Source organism: Podarcis filfolensis (genome assembly GCF_964270895.1).
Source record: "Podarcis filfolensis genome assembly, chromosome: W".
Classification (NCBI taxonomy): Eukaryota; Metazoa; Chordata; class Lepidosauria; order Squamata; family Lacertidae; genus Podarcis; species Podarcis filfolensis.
The window spans coordinates 41,845,568-41,852,150 of record NC_139619.1 but is presented as its reverse complement, the minus strand read 5'-3'; positions in this window follow the sequence as shown (position 1 = coordinate 41,852,150).

The following is a 6,583-nucleotide window of genomic DNA, read 5'->3' as shown; positions in this document are numbered from 1 at the left end:
CCCTGCGCCAGTCCTGAGGAGGCTCAAGGCCAGGGGTCAGCAACCTTTTTCAGCCGTGGGCTGGTCCACCGTCCCTCACAGCATGTGGGGGGCCGGACTATAATTTGGAGAGAGAAAATGAACGAATTCCTATGCCCCACCAAGAACCCAGAGGTGCATTTTAAATGAAAGGACCCATTCTACTCATGGAAAAACACATTGATTCCCGGACTGTCCGTGGGCCGGATTGAGAAGACGATTGGGCCGCATCCGGCCCCCGGGCCTTCGGTTGCCTACCCCTGCTCAAGGCAATCACTTCCTGCACTTCACGTTAACGCAGAAGACGGCCCAGTTGTGCTCAGATGCTCAAAATTCCCTTTTCACCTTTGAATCTTTGGAGGGTCTGTTTCAGTTGGCATCGGGACAGCTCACCTAGCAGTGCAGCTGCCTTTATTGCAGAGGCAGGAAGTTTCCTTCCTTTCACATTCAGGATTTCTGTACTCACATAGAAATAATAAAATGGTTTCTGCTGTTTGTTAAAAGCCATGAATGAACTCTCACAACTCGTTGATAAGGTAGCTTGCTTGTGTTTCGAGAAATCGTATAAGAGGAGCATTCATAGGAAGTTGCACTTGACAGAGTCAATCTAGCTTAGCACTGCCTACACTGACTGGCAGCAGCGCTGCAGGGTTTTCAAACAGGGGGCAGTCCCAGCCCTGTCTGGTGGAGATCCTGGACTGAACCTGGGATCTCCTGCATGCAAAGCAAGGCCTCCCTCAACTCGGGAGGCGTGAGTTCTCTACTGTATTTCAACAAATGCTTTCACTTTATCATTTCATTTTCATCTGTATATTTTGTGCACATATTTTCCTGTATGTTTTAGACAGAGAGGAGTAGCAATAGGGTTAGAGGCAAGGGTCAGAGTTAGTGTTGTGTGAGCATTTTAAAGCAGTTGAGTTTAAACAGGAGGGGATTTCACCTGAAGAGATGGCCAGCATCGTGAATCTGTAAGTAGGATTTCGACTGCTTCTTTTTTGTAATCTTCTGGGGCGAGGGTTTGGGGTCCCCCACACGGCCAGCATCCCCATGGAATTCAACCCCTTCCTGAACAGCTTAACTTCTCTTCCCACCTGCCTTCCCATTCTCCCTCAAATCTCATTGCAGCTCAGCTGGTTAGAGGGAGCTGCAGATAGCACCAAGGTTGCAGGTTCGATTCCCATAAGGTACAGCTGCATATTCCTGCATTGCAGGGGGTTGGACTAGATGATCCCCAGGGTACCTTCCATGATCATTATTTTGGGATGCTTTTTATTACATTCGTAGCCCACTTTTCATCCAAGCAGTTCAAGGTGGCATTTATGGCTTGCCTTTCCCCCTGTTTTCCCCCTCACAACAAACCTGTTAGGCAGGCTAGGATGAGAGTGACTGGACCCAACATCAAACAGTGCACTTCATGACTGAGGGGCCATTTGCACTCGGATCTCCCAGGTCCTCCTAGTCCAGAATTCTAGCCACTATACACCCCCCTCTCTCTACCCCTTCTCCGTTTCTCAACTCTTCAGCCATCAACTGCAACAGACAGGGGTTCTGTCAGTCTTCCTGTCAGTCACTCTGACTCTAAGAGAGTTTTCATTGCATTCTTTGGCTCATCTATGCCTTGATGCTTTGACGACCTTCCTAGCAGCCCCCTTCGCTCTCCAGGCAGGGCTGCTGTCCTAAAAGCATTATGCTGAGGGCTCTTTTAAATGCTGGAAATGCTTCTCTTATCTTTCCTTTGCTGGGGGTGGGGGGAGTGTTGGAATCCCCCCCCATACATGAGATGCACCACTGTGTTCCTGTGGAGAGCCGTTTGGGGTCTGTGGGTGCATAAAAAAACAAAAAGAGCCCTATTGCGTGGCGAGTTCCAAAGTGGAAATAAAGACACATGACACAATTATTTCAGGTTAATGGGCTAAATATGGCCACAACTTTATTGGTTACAGGTGATGAGTGGTATTGGCTTAGGCATTGGTCCTAACTGACTATCCGGCTTCAGCCTGTCCGCTTGAAGTCCGGGAAGGGTTAACCACCAGTAGAGGGAGTCCTGCTGATGCACATCAACTCGCAACCCCCCCCCCCCCCCAGGTAGGCGAAAAACCAAGTCCGGCAAAAGAGGGAGATCCCCGGCCGCGCCAGCGATAAATAGGGCTGGTCACGCCCCCTGAGCCAGCCAATTCCCTCAGTCGTACTTTCCAGACTAAGGAGAGCCCACTCAGTAGCTGCAGCATCCTTGCTTGATGCAGACCTCCTGGGTCATGTGGCTGTGAAATCCTGCCACAGCACAAAGATGGCCATACTGCAGGCTTGGAAGGAGTCGTTGCCACCAAAGACAGGATCCATAAAGCCTCCTTGTAAATAGGGTGGAATGGGGGCCAGGTCAATTTGGTGAATCAGTAAATGTGGCAGAAATTCATCTCTCTTCTCCTTCATTCTCTTCCAGATGACATAAGACTTGATGTCAGTTTCGATTATGGGGAGAAGACACAAGTTTCAAGACTCAGCGATGATGGAGTGGCAATTTTTGCTTGCTGTTTCATTGTGTGTTGTTGCTAATTGTGATCATTGCTGTTGTTTTAGAATTCTTTCCTATGCAATATTACTTTTTTATTGCTTTTAAATTGTTGCTTTTTAAATTGTCCTTGTAAAGGAAAGTGTTCTGCTAATGTTGATTGTATTCTGAATTGCTTCAAGAAGCCTCATAGCAATGAACACTATTAAGAGTAATAATTATTTTACCTGCCTTAATTATAATAAAGCATTGACATGCATATTTAAAATTAGCGGTTAAGGTCTTAAACTACACATTTTAATAGTTTCACATCTGTATTCTTTACTGTGTTCTAGCTTATAGATTTTAATTTTAACCTACATATATATGAGAGCCAGTGTGGTGTAGTGGTTAAGAGCGGTAGTCTCGTAATCTGGGGAACCGGGTTCGCGTCTCCGCTCCTCCACATGCAGCTGCTGGGTGACCTTGGGCCAGTCACATTTCTCTGAAGTCTCTCAGCCCCACTCACCTCACAGAGTGTTTGTTGGGGGGGGGGTAGGGAAAGGAGAATGTTAGCCGCTTTGAGACTCCTTAGGGTAGTGATAAAGCGGGATATCAAATCCAAACTCTTCTTCTTCTTCTACATGTTCTCTATCTCTGTATAAATCCATATTCTGGTTTGTGGCTGTAATAAATTGATTCGTTCATTCAATAAAGCTTCGGTGGTTTTGAAATTCAGTAAATTGTCTCTGCCTCCATTTTTTGGTATTGAGGGAAACGCTCTATAAAATAATCAGAAAACATCAGGGTTGTAGTCAACATCAGTCCTTTCCACAGCAGACCTATTTAAATTGATGGGCACAAATTACATGGCTGTGTTGATTTTGACGCATCTCTTCTGAGTAAAACTCAGTTGACTACTGTAGGGATAATCGCGGAGTGGGCAGTGGGGTCCAGAGGGAGCACACTCCCCACCAGCAGGCAGCCACAGTCTGCCTGCACGCGTCACCCTGGGGTGCGTAGCATACTCCCCCTCACAGACAAAGTCATGGCTGTCTGGAACATCGTTCCCTCTGTCTGACCTTTTGCGGTCCCAGCAGTCTGCGGTGTCCTGTCTGTAACCTTTGTCCCTGAGACCTTTTGTCTCCTTCGTCATACACTGTGCAAGGGGAAAATGACGCGGTGGAAACAGGTGCCAAAATAACTTTGTACCACCCCACGATCTTGGGACCAAAGGTGTGTAAAGGTCACAGCCCAAAATGTATCTGCCTAGCTTGCATATTTGTCTCAATAAAAGGAGGCTCCACAGGACTGGTCAGCAGCTCGCTTCAGCCCACCTGTGCGCAGCTCACATGATGATCAACTCCTGTCTTGTGCCTTCACTTCAGACTACTCCTCACAGGATATCATGGAATTGTAGAGTTGGAAGGGACCACAAGAGTCATCTAGTCCACCCCCTGCAATGCAGGAATATTTTGCCCAACGTGGGGCTCCAACCCACGACCCTGAGATGCAGAGTCTCACACTACTGACTGAGCTATGGGCAGATAGCTTGTTTGATAAATGTGTCCCTTGGAAACATTTTGGTTTTATCCTCTCTGCAGGAGTTGCTATGCCTGATCATTCCATCTAGTTCTGTCGAAAGAGAGGTGGGGGTTGTTTTCTGATTTCTTAATTGTGAATATTTGGGGGGGAGGGGAGGCATAGGTGGAAAGGAGATACTCAGATGGACCAGAGTGAAATGGGGCCGAGTGAAATTGGGGCTTCGGGATGGCCTGGGGAAGTCTAAAAGTGTCACATCCAAACCAAAACTCTTGCTTGTTGGATGCCCCTGCCTTCTGTCATCATTTGAGCTTTCCTCTGCTTCCCTTTCAAGCTGCTGTCTGGAAGGAGGCCAAAGCCGACTTAAACATAAGAATAATTATAAGAAAGCATTCAGTCAACAGCCAGAGTTGAATGAAGACGATGTGCTAGGAGGAGAATGAGCTAATTAAACCATTCTGCAACACACACACACACACACACACACACACACACACACTGCAATCCGAACCCCAGTGCTGTTATGAGGACAATGGTCACAACCACACATTTCAAAAAGCATTGCACTAAGAGTCACAGATTCACCCAACACATCCTGGGAACCTCTGTTTGCTACAGATCTAACATCTCTCAGCACCCTTGTCAAACTACAGTTCCCAGGATTCTTGAGGGAAAGCCTGGACTCTTTCAAGTGGTGTAGGAGCTTTAAATGTGTGGTGTGGAATTCCTCCAAAATAATTGGGGAACTGTGCAACCCTCTCTCTCTCAGGCTACGGTCCTGCCCCAGGCTCAGGAGGAGGAGGAGGAGGAGGGCTCTTTATTAGATTAGGTTTGTATCCTGCCTTTCTATTTTCATGCTCAAGGCAGCTAAACCGTCAGAACTACATAAATCAATTATAATAATCAATACAATAAGAATAGCATTAAGAATTATTTACCAAATCTAAATAATCTGATAGAAAATTGAGGGAGGGGTGATCTCTCCATCGGCTGCAGTCTTTGGACACAACATTTCAATGAACGTTATTGTTGTTATTATTATTATTATTATTATTATTATTATTATTATTATTATTTATTTCATTTCTATAGTGCTTTATATTTTCAAGAAAAAATTCAAAGCAGTTTACAGCATATTAAAACATAAATAAAACAATCTGAAGAATGTCAAATATAGAGTATACAGTTAAAGCAACATAGTTAACCAAAAACTGAAATATTAAAGATTTCAAAATAAAACATTACAAAGGAAGTCAACTACAGAATACATATTTAACACAAAGCTAACAAAAACAAAACAAAAAACTTAAGCACCCCCCCAAAAAAACAACAACATTGCTAAGTAAAGTCAAATATAAAATGCACATTTAAAACAGCAGAATTCCCAAGAGAATAAAATATGATCATAAGCATGACACGGCTGTTTAGCAGGCACAAAAAGATGGGGCAAAAGAATCCAATAGTTTGGGCTTCTTGTCAGGCCGAGCGATGTCCCTCTGGTCTCACCAGGAGCCTCTTTAGTAGAGCTGGTGTCTGGGCCCTGCCCCCCAGGCCAGGTGGAAAGGGCCTTGCAGGAAGCGGCCTTCACAACTCACAACCGGCCAAGGCCATCATGATGACACACAGTTCAATAGGGCAAGGTTTCTGGCAGGTGGGCATCTAAAGCCTACCAGACTGTCCACGCAGACCTTGTTGGTCCACTTGCAACCTCTCTAGGTGGAGCAAAGTACTTCATGGTATTGATTGATGCTTTTTCCAGGTACATTCATGTGTTCATGCTCAAGCAGAAATCAGAAGCGTTTCCGAGGTTCAAGGAATTCTGTGCTTGGTTGCAAAATGTCCATGGAAAGCAACTGCAAAACCATTGGTTGCCTTTGTGGGAATGTTCAGGGATGCAGGAGAGGATATATTGTGAGATTATATCCTAGTCCAACTTGTGCTAACAAGTTCCCAAAATATCAGCAGAGTTTATAACATTCCCCCTTTTAAGTTCGCAACGGTAACGTCTGCACAGGTTCGCTAGAACCTCTATAATAATTACTCTGGTAATTTCCCCCTTTTGATCCCTCTTAAAATACAAGACACGACACAGTCTTTATAAAAGTATAAAAGAGTTTACTCACGTTCTGTTCACAATATGATCCCAGAAGGCAGACAGGCTTAAAAAGGTAAAATACATTTAGAATCTATCTTACAGGAAGATAATCCTATCCTCCTCTCTTGGCTGAGAGCCAAGAGGGCATCCTGCTTCTTTGAAAGATGAAGATGAGAGAGGCAAGAGGCAAGAGAGAGAGATGGCTGCCTGCCCTGTGCTTTTATCATTTACCTGCACAGGTGAGGCCACACCCACCTCTGGTCACATGCGGAGGAAGTCCGTCCCCAGGAAGTTTACCTGCTTGCTGGACAGACATCCCTCCCCATGTTCTAACATGTACACTCTAGGAATGTTGTCACTGACTGCTCCTGTGTTTACATCCCACAGGCTTTCATTGAGTTCTGTGGACACAGTAAAAAAAAGCTGCCACCTGGTTTCTC